Source organism: Dendrobates tinctorius, unplaced genomic scaffold (genome assembly GCF_039654945.1).
Source record: "Dendrobates tinctorius isolate UK_male_01 unplaced genomic scaffold, ASM3965494v1 ptg000082l, whole genome shotgun sequence".
Classification (NCBI taxonomy): Eukaryota; Metazoa; Chordata; class Amphibia; order Anura; family Dendrobatidae; genus Dendrobates; species Dendrobates tinctorius.
Genome location: NW_027361750.1, coordinates 1,667,209 through 1,691,395, shown reverse-complemented (window position 1 = coordinate 1,691,395; position 24,187 = coordinate 1,667,209). Strand labels below are relative to the sequence as shown.

At 40.7% G+C, this 24,187-nt stretch overlaps 1 protein-coding gene across 1 annotated transcript in view; it reads left to right on the top strand.

Moving 5' to 3' along the window:
- Window positions 1-7,472: 7,472 nt before the first annotated feature.
- The window catches only part of KCNB2 (potassium voltage-gated channel subfamily B member 2), a 422,220-nt gene continuing 405,505 nt past the window's right edge, over window positions 7,473-24,187 (top strand). The window contains exon 1 of the mRNA XM_073583841.1: window positions 7,473-8,194. The gene's annotated coding sequence lies outside the window, so the exon portion shown is untranslated. The remainder of the gene's footprint in view (window positions 8,195-24,187) is intronic.

The window sequence follows — 24,187 nt, the reverse complement described above, 5'->3', positions numbered from 1 at the left end:
CACGGCATGTGTACTTCACTATTCCAGATATGGTGGAAATCCCGAGTCTGTACTGGAAATGCAGTGACGAAAGGGATTCTCCAGTTGCAAGAAATCTGTGGGGAATTAAAAAACAATAAATTAGTTTTAAATCACAGCATTACATACCAAAACTCAGCTATAACACTTGGAGATACAAACTACCACCAACAAGATTGCAGTGAAAGTGTGCTCTGATGCGATCACATCCAATAAATGTGGCTTACCTTAAAGTCATCATCAGACGCTCTGCGGGTGAAAAAGAGAAGCGGCAATAGGTGTCCGCTTTTCTTATGAGTTGTGCAATGCGCTCCACCAAGTAATCAAAATTCTCCATTTTCATCCGAACATATCCAAAAAATGTATCCGGGTTTCGTCGAAGGTCCATGCAGAGTGTAGAATAGACCCCACGCGTCATTCTCTTGGCTGTGATGGGGTGGATCCACAAACGTCGTCTACGATGCCTGATGCGCTGCTGTCTCACTCTCTCCTTCTCCAGAACAATCACCCTCAAACGATTCGGCTCCGCTATAAAATCCGCCAAATTCTTCAAAATATTTCCAATCACAACATCCATCTTCGCCAGTAACTTGCTCTTCTCTCCAACCTGCACTTTCTCCTCTCCAACCTGTCAAAGAAGGGCTGTAGGAACACGCTATATATAGTTTTCCAGTAGCCAATCCCGTTCGGAAGGCCACAAGGGTCAATTTTAAAAACCGGATCCGGCGTAATCCGTCGAAAAACGGATAGAAAAACAGATGAACCGGATGAGACGGATCCGTTTTTTTCTGTCAAGAACAAGATGGATCCGGCAGAAAAACGGATCCGGCACATCAGGTTTTACAAAACATTTGCCGGATCCGGCGTTCCGGCACGACGCCGGATCGCGCCTGACGCCGAAAACCTGATGTGTGAAAGTAGCAAAATGGTCAGCCAGTCCTGCTGAAATTGGTGGTTTCAGACAATACACATCTGATGCCTGACCAGCTTAAGATATACAGTTATTTTCTTGAGCTGTCTGAAACAGCCACTTATATCCTACATTGTGCATAAGCAGACTAACACTTTCTAGCAAGAAGTCGGGCTAAGCAATACTTGGCCTCTTATGACATATACGCACTAGCATGTTATAGGAAGATGACAAAAGCAACAACAAGTTATATAAGGCAATACAATTCCAAATATGATTTTTTCAGGGGGACAACATTCATTAAATGTGCAACTAATTCTGAAGCAGGGAAGCCCCTTTAAGATAGATTTTGACTAATTTCTTTTCAGCACCATGGACAGAGACTTGAATTACCACATACACCAATCATTCATACCATTTAAACCACTGACAGGTAAAGGTAAAAACATTGATTATCTCTTGACAATGCACCTGTCAAAGGCTGTGATATATTAGCTGCCAAATGAACAGTCAGTTCTTGAAGTTGATGTGATGGAAGCAAGTAAAGTGGGTAAGTGTAAGGATCTGATCAGCTTTGACAAATGACAAACTGTGAAAGCTAGGAGACTGTCAGAGCGTCTCCAAAATGGCAGGGATAAGTTACTGGTGAGCGGTGGTATGGTAAATACATGCCAAAACTGCTCCAAGGTAAGACAGGGGTTAACTGGAAATAGGATTACAGGCTTTCAAAGTTCACGACATGCCTGGGAAGTGAAGGCTAGCCCATCTTATCCCACAGAAAACTACTAAAGTACAAGTTGCCTACTTCTGCGAAGTGGAAAACTGGTCAGTGTGCCCCTTTGGGTCCCCATCACCGTACAGAAAGCACTTGCAACGGGCACTTAACATGAGAATGTAAGCATCTAAGCATATGCATCCAAGCATTGTGTGGATGAACAGGTGTGAGCACCACTTATCAAGAGAAGAGAAAGCATCTATGGGAAGGAGACAAGTTGAGTACACTGATCAATTAGTGTCTGGGAAGTCTTGAGTCCTGGCATTACTGTAGGTGACACTTTGACAGATACCACTGTTATAGCTTTCGTCTTGGATCCAGAGTCAGACTATGGGATCACCAGTGAGGCCTAATCAGGGAGGTAGGCTTTCAAAACAAGCTTGAAGAGATACTGATGCACACAGATAGTGGGCCAAAGCAGCTCTGTCTATTGGGACAATAAGGAGGCACCTTACATCATTTTCATACAACGTGATACTTCCTGCAATGTTCGCATGGGAAATTCCACCAAGCCCCTTCCTCTCAGGGGTTAGTTCTCCTAACAATCAGTTCGCTTCCATTTCCCAGCATACTCCCTATCTCAAAAGATTGCATATGAGATAAATAAATATTAGACAAAATATGAGACTAGAAAAATCTAAACCCTTTAATATCATGAACTACCTAAACATTGTTGCAGACCATGTAAACAGAATGAAAAGTATGCACATATGGTAGTGGCTTGAAGATTCAGAGCCATTTGGCCGATTTGAAAGGGATTGTCCACTAGTCAGAAAGCCATTCCTTATATACTATATCCCTGAGTGTAAAATTAAAATAACAGATCTTCTCCTCTCGCTCCAGCACTATTCCAATGATGTTGGTGCTGGGTCTTCCAGGGCTCCTGTGACACTATAAGGCCATTCCTGCAGTCAATCAGCAGTCATAAACAGGCTCCAGTTCTCACACTTCCTTCAGAAAAGTTTGAGAACTGAATCCCATGTAGCTGAAGAAATCTATAAATTCACAACTATCAGCTGAATTTGGTTTTACCCTTCTTATAGGGGGAAAGTACAATTGGAGCATGTCCTACAAGGTTTCAGATTGTCAAAGTGAAGAAAGCAAGGAAATCCTGGCAGAAAACCTGCTGCACTGTGCATTGGAATTGCAAATTGAGATATAATAAGGTTTCAATAAGACAACGTCCAAAAATGATATTGAAAAGAAGTCTACACGGTGAGGCTGAAGTCCAATTCAAATTCCCAATTTAATTAAGACTCTGGAGAAGGAAATTAAAATGAAAGTGACAAATCACAGGTTTCCTTCAACTTGCGGTATCCACATGTGCACGACAGACAGAAACTATCCACTGCCCTCCAATAATGCCATTATGGTTCATTAAATATAGACTTTAAAATCAGCCAATAGAAACTGGTCTTCGGTTTGTTCCCCATAGTTGGTAAGGAATCGGTGTGTACAGAAATATATCCTTCAAAAAACAGCAAGAATTCTCTTTCATTACAACACAAATGAATCGCAGTAATCTCAGGCATTTATCTATGTAGTAAAAATGGAATGTGACACTTAATAGCTCAGTGGGGCCAAGTCCTATACATGAGAGAAGGTATAACTTGAAGTTCACCCCGATGATCCTAAAATTACGTATTAGACAAAAGCAAGTGGTGACAAGATCTCCCCTTAGGATAATACATGCAGCTGATTGCTATATGGGACACTGGGGATAGCCCCTCAGAGTTCATAAAACATGATAATAGCCACATACTTAGGTCTGTATAAAAGTAGACTGACATAGTAGTCATTATAGTAGGATGAATGGAGTCCCAAATGGATAGGTAGGTCTCACAAGTCGAAATCAATGGAGAGGTCACAGAGATTTATAGTGCCTTATGGGGTGTGCCTGGCATAGGAAAACAATTTTCAAAGAATAAATCCTAAGCTAATGTGGCATTTAGAGGCTCCATCCATTAGCCATAGCCAAGGGCTGTCACAAAGAGGATCTGGTGCATATGAGCTTTACATGGATGATTAGTCCATGTATTTCTTTGGTCACAGTTCTTCTCCCCTGTAGTAATGCTGCAGGAAAATGAAACGTTTACTACCACAATGATAACAGAAGAAGGTCTCAGCACAGTTAAGGAACGCTCCTAAAATAAAGAGATCATCCATTTAAAATGGAAATTAAATTGATGGGGAGTTGTGAAGAGTTGGTGTTAACCATAGATGGCAATGGAAAGATCTTGATTGCTGGTCCCCTCGTCAATCCTGAAAACAGGGGTCTCCAAGTTCTCTATGTGTGTGAAGTGGTAGTCTGCATGCATGACCATTGCTCCATTCACTTCATAATGGTGGTAGCCAAGCCACCAGTCAACTAGAACTGAATGGACTGATGGTGATGATGTACACGACCAACTGTAGAAAAATAGGGATCCGGCACTGCTGTCATTCACATTGTGTGCATTGATACAACAATGATGAAGCTATCTAGATTCAGCAGCTGATTAACCGTGTCAATGGTGCTCAACAGGCAATCGTCCAAATAATAATGTTAGGAGAAAATGGGGCACTCACCATTAAGTGTTAAAATGAGCATTATTTTAGGCTCCAAATAAGGCTCAAGTATGCCTCAGAGGAAGCGTGAATCACAAGCGAAATGGCTGTCAGCCACATTGTCTCCACAATCATTGGAACCGCAAATAAAGCTTATTGTAACGCAGTGTTGAGCGCCTCATTTTCTCCTTACATTAAAAGTACACTACCACTCCATTCAAAAAGGAACTAGGGGATATCTATGTCCTTTATTTTCTTGTATCTGTCCTTTGTTCAGTCTTCTCTCATTTGATGATTCGGTAACAAGCAGTAGCAAGGGTTAACAGCCACGCTAGGAGAAGCCACCGGCACTGACTGTATAAAACCTTGCATCCACCAATAATGTGCTTCTATAAACGCAGTCGTGCAATATTAATGTGCACAGCAGCTACAATAACAAATATGATATTAGAGCAGCATGCAGCTGATATATTGGGATGCGGGAGGGCAGGAATACACCGGCTGGATGGCTGCAGCTTAGTGCTGATGAGATATCCCTGCCCTGATAAATGGCTGCTGCTCTCATACAGTACAGTGAGCCAGTGGGGTTTTCCTTGCAACCTTAACACCGGGATTCCTCCTCCTCCTCCCAGTGCTCATACTGATTAGCAGTGAAGCGGCAGAGCCTCATCCACTGTGTCATCATTCATGACACAGGTCGTCTTTTTCCCCCCTCTTCTTCCTCCTGTAAATCAATAACGCGCTCACCCCGCCAGTAAAGCGAGCTTATTTACAGTGTTCTCGTATGAATGTCGCTGCATGTGACCTTTATATGGCAAATAACCACATATAATATTCCCCTCCACCTGGGGCCTTGCGTTTTCAAGCCTACCCTATGTGATATATAATGGCATACATGTAGCTACTGGAGGCCAGGCTTTCCAGGAGATGGAAAACTAAGAGTTAAGAACCATTTACAAAGAAACGCGCCGTAAACAAGTCTTTCCGATAAATCAGCCTGTGTAAATGAGCAAAGCGATCCTTCATATAGGAACAAAATGTCGTATATCGCGTAGATCATGGACGCGGAATCTGAACAATTTAATGAAAATGATCTTTTTTCTATGTAAAAGGGAGGTGATGAGCTTGAAAAGATATAAAAGGGTCCAGAGTTAGGAAAATGTACAAATCAACAAGGGATTGAGCTCAAATCTTGTGTAAGTAAATAACCTATTATGTAGGGGCAGACATATTATTGGTGCAACCTGTGCAGCTGCAGAGGGGCTCAAGTGATAGGGGGGTCCTCTTCCACCTCCAGAAAAGTAGCCCCCTTATGTCTGTATCCGCCAGTGCTCTTATGATATTGTTGGCCATTATGATCCAGTACGATTGTGTTACAATCGTAAAAAGGCCCTTTCATCCCTCCTGATGTTTAGCTTAGTACATCTTGGTAGTCCTAAAGATATATCAATTCTGAAGCATCTTTTCTTCTGCATTGTGATGTTCCTTTGGCTTCCGCCTAGAAGTTATGAAGAACTTGGCAATTTGGTGTTACCAGTTGGGTGTATGTCACCACACAGTCCGACTCTGTCCAGTCAGTGCTGACTCTATAGAAACACACCCCTATGAGGAATAGTAACACCCAGTTGTCAATTTATTTATACATTTCTGGGAGGAGTAAGAGAGGATCGGCAACAACAACAACAATGCAAAGCTTTAAGAAAAGATGCTTCAGAGTTGTAATTTTATGGGCAATATGAATATTTATTATATCAGTCATGTCAGGGGAGGTGACCTTTCCTCCTAAAAGTGAACCTGTCATGTGAAAAAAAAACACTATTAACCTGCGGATGCGGGGTGAATCTGCTGATTAGTAGCGCTCTAACACCGTAAAGTCAGCGCACTGAGAGCCCCGCTGCCAGGAAGAAATGAACATTATTCCTCCCAGTAGAGTTCTGCATTCAGTTACAGGGGTGGCACCGATGCGGTTTCAGTCACCGGTCAGTGTATATAGAGCCGCGGCTTAAACCACGCCCCAGCACTGATTGGCAGCCAGCCCTAATACTCGGCCTGCTGTCAGTCACTGTCAGGGCCACGATTATAGCCGCCACTCTCTGTACGCAGAACAGTGACTGAAGTTGTACCGGCAACACCTCCCATGGCCACATGGCTGAGTGTCGAATGCTGCCGGGGGGGGGGGACAAAGTTAATTTCCTCCCGGCAGTGGGGGTCTGGGTATTCTGGACAGGTTCAGAGAGCTATTAAACTGAAGATTAACCCTATATGTGCAGGTTAATAGCATTTTGTCATGTATCAGGATCCCTTTAAATAATTCTGCTAAATGAACCATGGTCTATAGTGGTCCGTACAAGATACATTGAATAAGACAAGAGCAGTGCGATGACCGGATTGAGTCTTCTAAGGCATTTAGACAATTAGTTATGTTCCAGACACAGCCTGAGGATGTGCTGCTGTCTTCTGGGGATAGTATTGTATTACTGCTCTGGATATTCTGCAGAAGTAGAGTAAGTCCTCTAGCAGCAGCGCATGTACGGTGGGTGTGTTACCCTTTCTTATTTATAGACGGACGACAGGCTTAGTCACCTCCATGCTGGTCACCGCTATGCCGGTCACCGCCATGACTGTCACTGCCATGCTTGTCACTCGTGTCCCCTATATGCCAGCACTCAGCGCACACAGGACATTTCCTGTCCTACTCGGGGGAACCATAACAACCAAGCACACAGCTATAAAAGGCAAATATACCTTAACCCCTTACAGTGGAAGAGCTGCCGCACTGTACATGTGATCTGATCTCCCTCAATAGTCAGTGTAGCTAATGCATGAATAATCAGGCAGTGTACAGTATGCAAAGTGGGAAGATATGCTAATAATCTGAATTACTGACATGAAGATGTGCATTTTCAGTTGGATTTCTGCAAACGAATGTATTATTGGGCTGTGTCCTTTTGAGTACGTCAGTCAGGTAAGGGATGATTGACAGTAAACGTCTCATATTAAAAGCACCCTAAAGTCTAACTTACCTATACTGTAATTACTATACGTATCTCACGTTTCTCCAGCTCTCACAACCTCCAGGCTCATCTACTTCCTAATTTTTTTTCTTTAACATTGATTTTTATTACTTTAAAATGGTAGATAGTAAATATTTATTTATGAGATTGTACATTTCAATACTGCATAAATACGACAAAAAAGCCTATACGAGTCTCATAGAACGTCCATATTTTTGAATACTAGGACGTCTTTGTAAAAGCTTTGAAGCGAGCTGCTGCTTTAAGCTCGGAAACTGCATTGCCGCAAGGGTTAAAGCTGTGCTCAGAATAGGATTCCCCCAGCCCCCTCCTCTCCACCCTGTGCTTGTTCTCCTCGGGATTTCTTGGCTTTGGTGAGGAGCACTTGCCGATCTGTTGCTGCTGTCCTTGGTGATGCAGAGCTCAATCCAATTAGCTTTCACCTCTAGATCCTCTGAGCCAGATTGCAGGAGATCCAGGCCGGTCCATCCCTTGTGCTTGTGTGTGTGCCTGCTGTACAGTGAGTGTGTGTGATGGTGTGAATGTGTGTGCCTATGTCTTTGCAGTTCAGCATCTCCAAGCTGAGCTGATCCGCCTGCTCTCCCATTCCACAATCTATCCCCAGCTGCAGAACTAGGCAGCCCATCTCCATCATCATCATCATCACCACCACCATCACCACCACCATCAACACCATCATCATCTCTGGAGGAGGATGTACTAAATCTTAAGACTAAGCTTCATGGCACTCTACAGTCGCTGTCCCTCTCTAGACTTGTAGAGCCCTGGGATAGGTCCAAGAAGCAAGACATGGGACAAAAGCTCATTGTGAAGTGTCTTCTCCTGGAGAACATCTAACAAGCTCTGGTGAAGACATGAACCGATCCTTCCCGGGGCTGGTCAGCTTGTCTTTAATCCACTTTAAGCAAGGTAAGTAGATGGGAAATTTCTCTTCCAACTCTGAAGTGTATATACAGTATGTATTATATATCTCCTACATGAGCAGTTTACGGAGGAGAACATTGTTGCTCTTCTGACATGTATCTATGATGAGTAGTATTATCATTATTATGTTTCCTACTATTATTATTTGTATTCTTGCTATTATTTAAGTTGTTATTATTATTACTAGTTATACTATATATACAGAATGGACATAAAACATTGCATGGGTTGTGCCATTTAATTGCTTAAATCATCTCGTTATTACCTTGTTATCCAAGACGCTAAAAAAAAGCTAAAAAAGCATTTTAGTAATGAAACACTGATAAGAAAATGTTCAGCATATCATAATCTACAGAACACACACGTATGAATGTATGTAGCGGAGAATACATTTCCGTCGCTGTAATCCCGGCAAATCAAGTTATGTAACATTTAATCTTGAAGAAGCTGCTGGTTTGTTGAGGTTATACAATGAAAATCTTTTAATAGTTGGTTCTCTCCTGATGCCGAGACTAAGCGAAAGGGAGGATCCTCTGTAAATTATCAGCAATGAGAGTTCGATACTAAAACGTAAGGCAGAAAAAAAACCCCAAAAGACTAAAGGAGAGATGATTTCAATCAATAATAATCCTATCCGGTGCTGCTAAGGAGCTGGCAGAGCTTGAGAAAAGAAATACGCCAGCACAAAATGTACTGATCAAAAAAAAAAAAGTTTTATAAGCGTGTGGCTTTGTGTAAGTTAGCGGTGAGATCTGCCATTACTTCTCTGAACAATAGGCCCACATTGCTTAGCAACATTTTCATGGCCAATAAGGCATCTAATCGAGCAGAGGAGGTAGAAAATCCAGGGAATGAGCCTCTATGATCATGGTCAGGTTGTGACCTTCATCCCAAGGTGGATATCACCCATCATTTGGATACGGCCTTGATTGTCTGTAGACTGTTCCTTGTGGGGTGTGTGATGCACCAACCCCAGAAAATATCAACTCTGCCACTATATATATATAGTATTGTGCATATATATATATATATATATATATATAGTGTGGAGAACAATGATGATCTGTAACCAAAGGCAACCAGACACTACGGTAGCTTACAACACAGTTATTGTCAGGGACACAGTTTTTCAGCTTCATAGGCTTTATCTAAAATGAGATATGGTGCAACATTGTGATTTTTCAGCCTTTCTTACCTGCCTATAAATAACAAAAAAAAATTGTTTCTGAATTTTTTTATATTAATTTTTTTTTTTACATTAATTCCGTTTGTACCATCATGTCGGCATGGCACGAGATCTGACACGTGCCGATTAGAGCAATACTCGGTTTTCTCATCTCTGATTTTCATAGGACTGCTGGTAAACGTAAGGAGCCACATTTTTCAAAAATCACTTAATTTCCGCCAAATCTTTAATGTATATACTTCAATTTCACCGTTCCATATTTATCACATATCAGACGTAATGGTGAATTTGTGGCATATTACGCATGTGCAACCTAGTGCACTCCCCAATACAAGAGTGGAGACCAGTGTATTATATGATGCAAAGTAGTCAAGAATTTTGCTCAAATTGTGACTTTTTGAGAATCTTAAAAATAAAGGTAGCACCAGAAATGTATTTGTTTTGTGCCCTTTTTTAGACTGCTGTGTCTAGAATACAATGACTTTTCTGCAACTTTTATGGAGAATTGCATTCAGAAATATGCATTAGTGATTTTTTCCAAAAGGTTAACCATGGCCCCTTTTCTCAACCTTTTCAATTTTTGGCACAGGTGCTAAAATAGTGAATTAAATATTTAAAAACATTGATAACTTTACATGTACAAACAATATTTATATTTGGCTTTATGAGCTTTTGATACAATTTATAGTTACATAGGTTGAAAAAAGACCTAGGTCCATCAAGTTCAACCTTTCTCCACCAATTCGACAGTAGAAAGACAGCTTGAATTGGTTTTGATGAGAACAGTCCGTGATATTATGAAGGTGGTTGCCTGAAATCTGTGCTGTGTGAACATGGAGAGCTTACTTTATCTGACGTTATACACTTTGAAAGTATTTTCTTGAATTATTTCAATAAAATGAAACAGATCAGTCCTGAGTATGATAGAATAATCACTTTTTTATTTCTATTGAGTGTGTTCTGATTTAAGTGATCAGTTCCAGTCAGGGGGCCTCACAGATAAATAGTATACTGGCTAATGACGTGACCGGATGGTAACTTGGAAAGGCCTGATTAGCGAATACGATGAATCTTTCTTTATTCATATGGTGCCAGCATATTTTGGGACCCTTTACAATGCAGAGTGAACATGTATAAAGGACATCAGATGTTGCGAGAAACAAACTTATAAATGAATCTGTATAATAGTCGTGTAAATTAGGTTTAAGGTGGTCATCCACTACTCACAAACCCTTCTGAAGCCCTGTGCTCCCCCCATGTAAAATAAAGGCACTTATACTCATCTCCAGTGTTGGTGCCGTTCCAGTGGTGTTGGCACGGTCTCTCACAGCCATAACAATGTCACACGATCCCTGCGGCCAATTATCACCGGCTTCACTCTCCTTGTCTTTGGATGTATCACATACATCCGGAAAGAGTAAGAGACCATTTATTTACAAGGGTGAAACATAAGGATTCCGAGTAGTGGACAACCCCTATAAGTGTTGGCAAAGAGTAGTGATAAATCTTAACATTGATGGACACTAGAACAATGTTTTTTAAAACTTGTTGAAAAGCGTTTTTTTTTGTTTTGTTAGGGTTAAACTTAAAATAAACCATAAACTCTCATTTGATATCCTCTGCCAGACCAGCACAAGCACTTTGGTGATCCCTTCCATTCTTTGGTTAATTCCTGCAGAAATGAGGCGCCATGCATCATTCACGAGGCCTCAGCTTGGGGATTTATAAGGTGTTGACCGAACAGTGGCCGACCTCTTAAAGTGTTGACCAAGGATAGTGATAAACCTTAACATTGATGAATACCAGAAAATTATTTTCAAAAATGTGTTAAAAGGTTAATTTTTCTGCTAATTTTTGGGGAGTGGCATGGGTGGATTTTAAAATTTTGTGTAGCTCAAAGAAAGGGTGAAACATAAAAGAACACATATAGTCACCTCTTGCATTCCATAGCAATACAGCGCCAGCACTATGGTGATCCTTGCCATTCTTTGGTTAATTGCTGCAGGGTTCAGGTGCCATGTATCATTCACGTGGCCTCAGCTGTCAGGGCAGTGATTGGCTGCAGCAGTTATGTGAATGATGTACAGCAGGAAGTAAGCACAGACCGGTGGAGACCATGAGAGCAGCGGTGCTGAAGCTATTAAGGGTAGAAGGGTAGTAAATGTATTTTTTTAGGTATTTAAGCCATGCCCTTACTCTGTAAGGTTTTCTTGGTGTTTAAATCAAACAACTATGCTTGCATCACATAACACAATGCATACATTTTTCCAAAATGTTCAGGATGATAAAATGTTGTTTGTTTATTATTTTGTTCCTCTTTTTATTAAAATGAGATATAATAGAATTTCTCCTTCTTCTGGCAAATACTTTCTTTTCTCTAGCTTCGATTTGCGTAGCCCTGCACGAAGATGTAACTCTTAGGGTGTGTTCATATGGACGTATTTGACGCAATTTTTGGAGCACTTTCTGCTCCACGATCTACATAAAAAATGCTTCAAATATGCTTGCAACAGGCATCCCACTCATTCAATGAGAAACCTGCCTATAGTCCATGTGTTGCATTTTTTTCAGACATATTTTAATTAGTTAATTAATTTTAGAAAAAACGTCATCAATTCTTTGGTACATTTTCTGCATTTTTTTACGTTATTTCTATCATGGTTTTTAACACCTCTTTCTGTGATTTTGCAACAAAAATTAGCTAAAAAAACATACATTAATGCCATAACCCCATATTAAAAATGTATAGAGAACCACAATGGAAAATCAAGTCAAAGAAGGAATTAAGCAGCATAAAAAAACTGTTCCTACACAATCGCACAAAAAAACGTGTATTTTAGGAGCAGTTTTTATACATGTACTACTCAGCCAACAAAATCCACACCAGAAAACTTCACATGAATATACCTTCCGGGTTTGTACAAACACGGAGGAATTGTTACAGATATTCCATTTGGACTTTCAAGTGGAAAACATGCAGCTGAATCCAGTAACGGCAAAGAGGATAAGATTTCGTAGAATCATAGAATCGTAGAGTTGGAAGGGACCTCCTGGGCCATCTGGTCCAACCCCCTGCTCAAAGCAGGATTCGCTAAATCATCCCAGTCAGATGTCTGTCCAGCCTCTGTTTGAAGACTTTCATTGAAGGAGAACTCACCACTTCTCGTGGCAGCCTGTTCCACTCATTGATCACTCTGTCAAAAAGTTTTTTTCTAATATCTAATCTGTGTCTCCTCCCATTCAGTTTCATCCCATTGCTTCTAGTCTTTCCTTGTGCAAATGAGAATAAAGTTGATCCTTCTACAATGTGACAGCCCTTTAGATATTTGTAGACAGCTATTAAGTCTCCTCTCAGTCTTCTCTTTTGCAAACTAAACATTCCCAAATCCTGCAACCTTTCCTCATAAGACAGGGTTTGCAGACCGGTCACCATTCTGGTCGCTCTTTTCTGAACTTGCTCCAGTTTGTTGATGTCTTTTTTAAAATGTGGTGCCCAAAACTGTACACAGTATTCCAGATGAGGTCTGACCAAAGAGGAGTAGAGGGAAATAATGACTTCATGTGATCTAGACTGTATGCTTCTGTTAATACATCCTAGAATTGCATTTGCCTTTTTTGCTGCTGCATCACACTGTTGACTCATATTCAGTCTGTGATCTATTAGTATACCCAAGTCTTTTTCACATGTGCTGTCACTTAGCCCTATTCCTCCCATTCTATATATGCTTTTTTCATTTTTATTGCCCAGATGTAGTACTTTGCATTTCTCCCTGTTAAAAACCATTCTGTTAGTTGCTGCCCACTTCTCCAGTTTATTTAAATCTTTTTGAATCCTCTCTCTCTCTTCTATAGTATTAGCTATCCCTCCTAGCTTTGTGTCATCAGCAAATTTAATCAGTTTACCCTCAATTCCTTAATCTAAATCGTTGATAAAGATGTTGAACAATACAGGGCCCAGGGCAGAGCCCTGTGGTACCCCACTTGAGACATTCTTCCAACTGGATGTGCAGCCATTTACGACCACTCTTTCATCCATATGCTTCGGGTATTTTGTGTTTGGACATTGACCCTTGGTGCCAAATTTTAATTCGGTATAATGTCAGTCTCATAATAATAAGTTTAATGGTGAAAACAAAATCTGCAACAGACTCAGATTTTTGCTTCCTTAGGTTAGCCAAACTCTGACCCGAGGGTGAAATCTGGCCTGCAAGGTAAGTGTATTTGACCTGTGTCGCTGGGCGGGCCCGATACAGTTCAAAGCAATAATGAAAGAAGGAGCTGTCAGCTGTGGGTCCCTCCGCTATCATTCTCCCTCTGTGTCTGATATCTCAGTGCAGAAGGCACGATGTCATTACTACAACGCGCAGCTGTGCCAAGCAGTGCAGTATAATGGAACTTTCATTGCCTTCCATACAGTATAAAGAACCCAAATAGTCCTCCGTACAGTATAATGGCTCCTGAATTTCCTTCCATAAAGTATAATGGGTCCTGCATTGCTTTCCATACAGTATAATGGCCCCACATAAAAAATACTCATCTCTCTTCATTCCCCCACTCCTCTGGTCTTAGCAGTGAGTGCTCTGAACCTCTGCACTTCTTGGCACAGCTGGAGGACTATTTGGGTCCAATATGCTGTATGTGGGATGCTGCGGGTCCATTATATTGTATGGAGGGTTATGTGGGGCCCATAATAATGTATAGAAGGCAATGCAGGGCCCATTGTACTTTATGGAGCACTATGTGGGGCCATTATACTGTTTGGAAGGCAATGCAGGGACCATTATTACACTGTATAGAAGACTATGTGGGCCACTATACTGTTGGGAGGAATATGTGGGGCCATTATACTGTATGGAAGGCAATGAAAGTCCCATTATACTGTATGGAGGAGTATGGGGACCCATTATACCGTATTGAGGACTATATGGGGCCATTATACTGTATGGAAGGCAATACTGAGCCCATTATACTGTATAAAAGACTGTGTGGGGTCATTAAACAGAATGGAAGTCAATGTAGGGCCCATTACACTGAATGGAGGATTATGTGGGCCACTATACTATTGGGAGGACTATGTTGGGCCATTATACTGTGTGGAAGGCAATAGAGGGTCCTTATATTGTATGAAGGACTATGTGGAGCCTTTGTAATGTATGGAAGGCAATGCACGGCCCATTATACTGTATGGAGGACTATGTGGGGCCTATTATATTATGTGGAGGGCTGTGTAGGGATCACAGTTGGGAAAGTTAACTTTAATGGAGTTACAAAACATTTCTGGGGAGGTTGAGGAGGGTACAGTAGGGTCATCATACCATGCGGGGGTATCATACTGCGATTGAGGGCACTTTTGTTGGTATTATATTTTATTATCTGCATTTTCTAAGGCTTATATGCTTTATTATTACATTTCAGTATGCCTCATTTGTGATTATGTGTTTATTTTATTATAAGATCTATTAATTTAAATGTACTTTGTGGGATAACCCTTTTAAGTTTGTTTCCATATGAAAAGGTTCATCGTTATATTTGATAAGAAGTAAAAACTTTTCCTCATTTATAAACTTTTTTTTAATAAATATCAAGGTTGGCCCTTGACTTGGTCCAGGTTTTTAATTTTGTCTCTCGGTGTATTTGAGTTTGACATCCCTGTGCTAAGGCCTCAGACTTCTTATACTCTATGAGCCTTTTCACATATCCAGTTTTGATCCAATTTGCAGATAAAACTCGTCCACAGGTGAGTCTGTAAAATAGAGTGGGCAGGACACCAATGCAATCCTGAGTTGCATCTGTCCGTTGTTCCACTAAGGCCTCATTTAGTCAGAAACGTTTTTGATGCTCAAAAAATGATCCAATTTTCTTTATTTATTTTAAAAAATTCCAAAGACTCAATTACAGTGTTAAAAATAGAGAGCTCATACTGTAGCCGGCATTTGTGTGCCGTTTCTGATTTTTATGGACTCTTAGGCCTGTAAGGGCTAATTTTATCACGCACGAGAAAAACGGTCCGAGTGTCATCACTTTTTCTCATAAGTGGTGAAAAACAAATGTTTATCCACCTTCTCCTTTCTGACAGTCTGGGAAAATCGAACTGCACTCGAATGGCATCCAAGTGTGGTCCGATTTTTTCATGGAACCATTCACTTGCATTGCCAATTTTGATCTGATCGTTGGATCACAATCGGATATATCTGCACGATTTTCGACTGATTGTTCGGTCCGTGAAAAACCATAGACATGTGAATGGCCCCATAGAGTATCACAAGTACGAGTGCTATCCATGAAAATCATGGATTACACTAGTACAGGAAAGTCAGATGTCTGAATGAGCCCTTAGGGCTTGTGCACACAACCGTAAAATAATCGGAAGAATGCTAGCTGAGTTTTTCGGTATGCACGAGTTGCGTCTGATTATCAGGTTGTGAATCTTCCTCATGCGAGAAAAGCAGATGAAATGACGCGTGGAAGGTAAAAACAGACACAGGGACCAAAAACAGATGAAAATCAGATCTACAACACTCGTCCCTTTTTTTGCATCTGAGAAATAAAAATGACATATGAATCATGGCCCAGACTGTGCATTAGTTGTTTGCGAGCATTTTCGGGTTTGTGGATGGTTACAAATTAGCAAGACAGAGATGCAAATTCATTCTTGGGCCCCCCGTCCTCAGACCACACACAAATTGCAGGGACTTTTTTGCATCCTTCCAAAAATCCTCTTTCGTGTGGCTCTCCATGTTACGCTATTACAAGTAATATTTCAGTGAAACTCCTATGCTCCTGCATCCAATAATATAAAAAGTCAGATAAATCTGCATTAAATATGATTAGAGAATTACACAAAATCAGAGAAAGAAAACTGAGAAATAACCAACTAGGAGATTCCACTGATTAGAAATATTTTATGTTATTTTATTTTTTTTTTAATTTATTCTGCATTCCCGCAGGCTCTTAGATATATTGATGATGGATTAAAGGGAATTTACTCGAATTTTACAAAACATGCGCATATTTCCTTAGAAATTACATATTCTTTTGCCATAATAAAATATATCATTGCATTCTCTCCTAAAATCTTACATAAATTTTAAACAATAAATTAAAATGAGAACATGATAACAAATCCCTCGGGCCCCGGCCACAATTAAACGTAGGGTGTCTGTGCATGGAGATGTAGTTTGAGGTGAGATATATGCCCTCGTATTACACCGGTCCTGTCTTCTGCTGTGCTGCAGACAAAGGCTTGAGCACCAAAGTGTTGCCTGGAAAGTGTGTGTCCATTTACACGTTGACCTCTGGAGATCGGTTTCATGGTGGTGCTCAGCTGCGCATGATGAGCTGACGTTAGTAAGAATGTAGAACACAATGAGCATTGGATATTGCAGCTTTCGTTCTCATAGGAGAAGAAATGCTGATGCACGTCGCCCGGACCAAAGTTATATCGTTTTTAAACTATCTACATCTTGACGACAATATCACATTTGATAATATAATGAACATACATAAAATTCACCAAATTGGAGATTTTAGGTGGTTGAAATAAATTGGAAATATCTGAAAGAAAATATGAGGTGTCTTGTTATTGCATATCTCCGTAAACGGCATTTCCTGTAATACATGGGATATCCATGCATTTCATTTGAAAACTAGCACGGTAAGAAGCAGTTCAGTACGTGTAGTACAGGTAGAGAACAGTACAGTACATGAGGAACAGGCAGAAAGCATTATTATGCAGTCAGTACATGTAGTACAGGTAGAGAACAGTACAGTACATGTGGAACAGGCAGAAAGCATTATTATGCAGTCAGTACGTGTAGTACAGGTAGAGAACAGTACAGTACATGAGGAAGAGGCAGAAAGCATTATTATGCAGTCAGTACATGTAGTGCAGGTAGGGAACAGTACAGTACATGTGGAACAGGGAGAAAGCATTATTATGCAGTCAGTACATGTAGTACAGGTAGAGAACAGTACAGTACATGTGGAACAGGCAGAAAGCATTATTATGCAGTCAGTACATGTTGTACAGGTAGAGAACAGTACAGTACATGTGGAACAGGGAGAAAGCATTATTATGCAGTCAGTACATGTAGTACAGGTAGGGAGCAGTACAGTACATGTGGAACAGGTAGAAAGCATTATTATGCAGTCAGTACATGTAGTGCAGGTAGGGAGCAGTACAGTACATGAGGAACAGGCAGAAAGCATTATTATGCAGTCAGTACATGTAGTGCAGGTAGGGAGCAGTACAGTACGTGAGGAACAGGCAGAAAGCATTATTATGCAGTCAGTACATGTAGTGCAGGTAGGGAGCAGTACAGTACATGAGGAACAGGCAGAAAGAATTATTATGCAGTCAGTACATGTAGTGCAGGTAGGGAGCAGTACAGTACATGTGGAACAGGCAGAAAGCATTATTATGCAGTCAGTACATGTAGTGCAGGTAGGGAGCAGTACAGTACATGAGGAACAGGCAGAAAGCATTATTATGCAGTCAGTACATGTAGTACAGGTAGAGAACAGTACAGTACATGTGGAACAGGTAGAAAGCATTATTATGCAGTCAGTACATGTAATGCAGGTAGGGAACAGTACAGTACATGTGGAGCAGGTAGAAAGCATTATTATGCAGTCAGTACATGTAGTACAGGTAGGGAGCAGTACAGTACATGTAGTACAGGTAGGGAACAGTGCAGTACATGAGAAACAGGCAGAAAGCATTATTATGCAGTCAGTACATTTAGTACAGGTAGGGAGCAGTACAGTACATGTAGTACAGGTAGAGAACAGTACAGTACATGAGGAACAGGCAGAAAGCATTATTGTACATGTAGTACAGGTAGGGAGCAGTACAGTACATGAGGAACAGGTAGAAAGCATTACTATGCAGTCAGTACATGTAGTGCAGGTAGGGAACAGTACAGTACATGAGGAACAGGTAGAAAGCATTATTATGCAGTCAGTACATGTAGTGCAGGTAGGGAACAGTACAGTACATGAGGAACAGGCAGAAAGCATTATTATGCAGTCAGTACATTTAGTACAGGTAGGGAACCGTACAATATATGTAGTACAGGTAGGGAACAGTGCAGTACATGAGAAACGGGCAGAAAGCATTATTATGCAGTCAGTACATTAAGTACAGGTAGGGAGCAGTACAGTACATGAGAAACAGGCAGAAAGCATTATTGTGCAGTCAGTACATGTAGTGCAGGTAGGGAACAGTACAATACATGTGGTGCAGGTAGGGAACAGTGCAGTACATGAGGAACAGGCAGAAAGCATTATTATGCAGTCAGTACATGTAGTGCAGGTAGGGAACAGTACAATACATGTAGTGCAGGTAGGGAGCAGTGCAGTACATGAGAAAAGGGCAGAAAGCATTATTATGCAGTCAGTACATTTAGTACAGGTAGGGAGCAGTACAGTACATGTAGTACAGGTAGAGAACAGTACAGTACATGAGGAACAGGCAGAAAGCATTATTGTGCAGTCTGTACATGTAGTACAGGTAGGCAGCAGTACAGTACATGAGGAACAGGCAGAAAGCATTATTATGCAGTCAGTACATGTAGTGCAGGTAGGGAACAGTACAATACATGTAGTGCAGGTAGGGAACAATGCAGTACATGAGAAACGGGCAGAAAGCATTACTGCGCAGTCAGTACATTTAGTACAGGTAGGGAGCAGTACAGTACATGTAGTACAGGTAGATAACAGTACAGTACATGAGGAACAGGCAGAAAGCATTATTGTGCAGTCAGTACATGTAGTACAGGTAGGGAGCTGTACAATACTTGTAGAACGTGTAGTAAAGGTACAGAGTTCTACAGTACAGTACAGGTAGTATAGGTAGAGAGCAGCACAAGTAGCAAGCAGTACATATAGTACAGGTAGAGAACACTGCAATGCATGTAGTACAGGTAGGAAACAGTACAGGATGTGTAGTAAAGGTACAGAACAGTACAGTACAAGTAGTACAGGTAGGAAGAAGTCCAGTGCCTGTTCTACTGATAAAGAATAGTACAAAGTATTTAGCACAAGTAAAGAAAAGTACACTCCATTTGGTACAGGTATAGAGGGGCACAGTACATGAATGACAGGTAGACAACAGCACAGTATATACAGTGTTTCTCCCTTCATGATTTCCTATTCTTTTGCACATTAAATATTAGACAAAGACAACCACAGTAAACACAAAATGCAATTTTTAAATGAAGGTCTTTATTATTAAGGGAAAAAGAAATCCAAATTTACAAGGCCCTGTGGGAAAAAGTGAATGCCCCCTAAACCTAATGACTGGTTGGGTCACCCTTAGCAGCAACAACTGCAATCAAGCGTTTGCGATAACTGGCAATTAGGCTTTTACATCATCTTTTCAGAATTAACCCACTCACTCATCTTTGCAGAATTGTTTTAATTCAGCCACACTGGAGGGTTTCCGACCAGGAACCGCCTTTTTAAGGTCATACCACAGCATCTCAATCGGATTAAGGTTAGGACTTTGACTAGGCCACTCCAAAGTCTTAATTTTGTTTTTCTTAAACCATTCAGTGGTGGACTTATTGGTGTGTTTTGGATCATTTTTCTGCTGCATAACCCAAGTGCACTTCTGCTTGAGGTTATGAACAGATGGCTGGACATTCTCCTTCAGGATTTTTTGATAGACAAAATATTGATAGTTCTGCTTCACGTCACTTGTCTTATCTATTGCATTTTTTCTAGGCTGTATTGTGCATAAATATGTGACTTCAGATTTTGTATTAGTCTAGCCTGATGAAGAGACCTGAGTAGTCTCGAAAGCTTGCAATGTGTTACCATCTTTTCAGTTAGCCATTAAAAGGTATCAACTACTGAGGACTCTCAATCCTGAATATTTTTCTATCTACTGGCTAACACGGTACAAAGATATGCATCTTTCCTGTATCTTGATAGACAGCAGAATTCAAGATTCCATTTTCCACAGCAAGTCTTCCAGGTCGTGAAGCAGCAAAACAGTCCCAGACCAACACACTACTACCACCATATTTTATTGTTGGTATGTTGTTCCCTTTCTGTAATGTTGTGTTACTTCTACGCCAGATGTAATAAGACATACACCCTCCAAAAAGTTCAACTTTTGTATCATCAGTCCACAGAGTATTCTCCAAAAATCTTGCAGTTCATCATGATGTTTTCTGGCAAAACTGAGATGAGCCTTTATGTTCTTATTGCTCAGCAGTAGTTTTTGTCTTGGAACTCTGCCATGCAAGCCATTCTTCCCAGTCTCGTTCTTATGGTGTAGGCATGAACACTGAACTTAACTGAGGCAAGTGAGGCCTACAGTTCTTTGGACGTTGTTGTGAGGTCTTTTGTGACCTCTTGGATGAGTTGTTGCTGCAATCTTGGGGTAATTTTGGTTGGGTGACCACTCCTAGAAAGGTTCAACACTGTTCCATGTTTTCGCCATCTATGGATAATGGCTCCAACTGTGGCCCGCTGCAGTCCCAAAGCTTTAGAAATGACTTTATAACCTTTTCCAAACTGATAGATCTCAATTACTTTTGTTTTTCATTTCTCATTTGTTCTAGAATTTCTTTGGATCGCGGCATGATGTCTAGCTTTTGAGGATCTTTAGGCATACTTCAGTTTGTCAGATAGGTCGTATGTAAATGATTTCTTGATTGAGAACAGGTATGGCAGTAATCAGGCCTGGGTGTGGCTAGGGTATTAGAACTCAGCTTCCCAAAGATGTGATAAGCCACAGTTAATTTCTATTTTAAGGGGATGAGGGGGCAAGGTTTGATTTATTTTTCCCTTAATCATAAAGTCCTTCATTTAAAAACTGAATTTTTTTATTACTTGCGTTATCTTTGTCTCATATTTAAATTTGTTTGGTGATCTTAAAAATTTAAGTGTTACAAACATGTCACTTTGCACAAGGAGAAACGTTACCCCTTGGATCCCAGTCAAATGCCTCTCACCCAGCTAAACTAGATCTCACACTTTGCACTGACAAGGGTCAGTACCCCAAAACACAGTGTCTGCAAATTGTGATTCTGATTTTGGCTTTTATCCTGTCATGTCACAAGGCTTGTTAAAGGGTCGACATTGACTTTAAGGATTCCTACTTCCTGTAACTGGCGCTAGCGTTCTAGTCTTCTTCCTTTCTGAAGACACAATTTAAAACATGCAAAAGAATAGGAAATCAGGGAGGGGCAAACACTTTTTCACACCACTGTATAACATAGTCCTGTACTGCAAGCAGTTTAGTTAACAAGGTAACCTTCCTCAAGTGTGGATTTATGTTTTAATGGCCCGGCAAAAGTTATTGTAAATGAAAATGATTGTAAAGTGAGTGACCCCGATATTCCGCAGATCATCACTTGAGTGGGCACTGAATTTTGAGTGATTTTACAACTCCCAATTTTTGAGCTAGGCATTTCACCTATGTAGCTTCCCATGAGCAGGTGTCTGAACATTCAAGTCTGGGTACTTCTCTGCCCTATATTGAGGCCGGTTGACACAAGGTGAGATTTTAATACTAAACATAGTATTGTCCCGATTGGGTACACCTTGTCGCGGTGGGGTGGCTTTTACACTTTTTTTAATCAAAATACTGTTATTTAATAAGCACCCTATGTTATATACATGTACAATTGCTATTTATTTATCTACATACTACACACTATATGCTCCTTTTCTTTTTATCTTAGGTTTAGCTATGCTTATTTGTACGACTTGCTCATAATTTCCCCAGTTTGTGTATTATATCGAACACTGCTCATACATTACCAGGCATCATGGCAGGGTCTGATCATTAGTCTTAGTCCAACTTCAAAACTACTTGTGTACAGTAATTTAGTAAAAGTCACATATCTGCCAAGAATTGATCTGCTGTCAGGAAAATACATGATAATGCAGTAATGAGTTTATAATCCGTCTCGGGGCTTCTCTTCACAGCTCTGATGCATAATTGTAATTTAGTTACATATTAATGACATTTTGCGTTAGACTGGAACTATCTTGTATCTGGCCACAAATGTATTTTGCATAATTCCAAGCTACTAACCTCATACTGAGAATATGATGATGTTATAGTATAAGTATGCCCTGAAAAGTAAGGCATGTCATCCAAGGATAAAAGAGGATTTTGCCAAAAAGTTAAAAAAAATTAAGTCATTACCAATAAAGCAATGGCTCCATTTTAGGATGTTGTTTGGAAGAGATTGCACAGAAGTAACGCAGTCATGAAGATATACAAGTAGGTAATTAACATAGCTAAAGTTGTAGTCAGAGGACAGAATGCAGCAGAGTAGTTAAGGCCATGATGCGAATGCTTAAGAAACATTGGATTATGGTTCAAAGCGTAAAAATAGCTGATTAAGCCATTAAATGAGCCTGTAAATAAAATATATCAAAATGTGTTATACTGTGCACTTAATCTGGTTACCACTTCTAACATTAGTTTTGCGGTACATCGTGTATGTTTAAACAAGGGATTTTGTGAATACAGGGCATTTAACTAAGTTTGGACAGAATGTTCAGACATCTGGCACCAGCCTAATATCTTCTGCAAATTCTGGATTAATTTGCGTTAGTTGTGCCATAAAAGTGATTACGTGTTTGCATTTTATCTACAAAGATGCCTTAACTAATTACAATTCACATTTTAATGACCTTTTGGGGATCCCACGTGTTAGTGATTCAATTCACCTTTGAAATCTTGAAAAAAGAATATTCTTATGTATCCTCTCATCCAAGAGAATCGAGTCGATTATGCAAATCACCCTCTGGTCAGAGTTTCATCAGAGTGTGATTACATTGTGATCTGATTCTCTCACATTCTCCATCTTCTTCATTATGTCATCCGAGTGCAGTCAGATGGTTTCCACGAACTCATTGACTTGCATTGCCAACTGCGATCTGAAATATTAGACATGGCCCCATAGACTAACATTGGCCTGAGTGCCATTCGATGTTTTGTCGGATTGCGCTAGGGCCGGAAAAGTGGTCGCCTGCACTAGGGGTGAAAATATCATTACTGCAGCATGTGCTGCTACATATGGGCCCAGGAGGTATGGGGACCCATTCCCACCTCCAAAGCAGCAATGAGCTGTCATAGCAGAACTATTATGTGAAAAATGAGGATGAATGAACTCATGGAGATCAACATCCAACACTGCGGAGACACCATCACATGTTTCTCAACGCAGTGATTCTAGAGCACTGCCCCCATCCCTTATGGGAAATATGCAAAAACATGTAAATCACAAGCAGCAGAGACACCATCACATGTTTCTCAATGCAAGCAATGACTAGCCAGGTCTTTCCCCGGGAAGGAACAACCACGGGAAGGGCAGTCTCCAATAAAGGAAACCACCTATGCCAAAACATGGTATCCATCCACAGACAGCTGTTTCGGGGTATTGCCCCTCATCAGTGTGGAGTAGAGAACTGGCTAGTAGGAGCAATGCCTAGTAAAAGACTGTGAAAAATGAGGACCTGGCTAGTCATTGCTTGCGTAGAGAAAAAAGTGATAGTGTCTCCGCGGCTTGTGTTTTGCATGTTTTTGCATATTTCCCATAAGGGATGGGGGCATTGCTCTAGAATCGCTGCGTTGAGAAACACGTGATGGTGTCTCCGCAGTGTTGGATGTTGATCTCCATGAGTTCATTCATCATCATTTTTCATAGTCTTTTACTAGGCATTGCTCATATTAGCCAGTTTCCAACTCCACACTGATGAGGGGCAATACCCCAAAACAGCTGTCTGTGGATGGATACCATGTTTTGGCATAGCTGGTTTCCTTC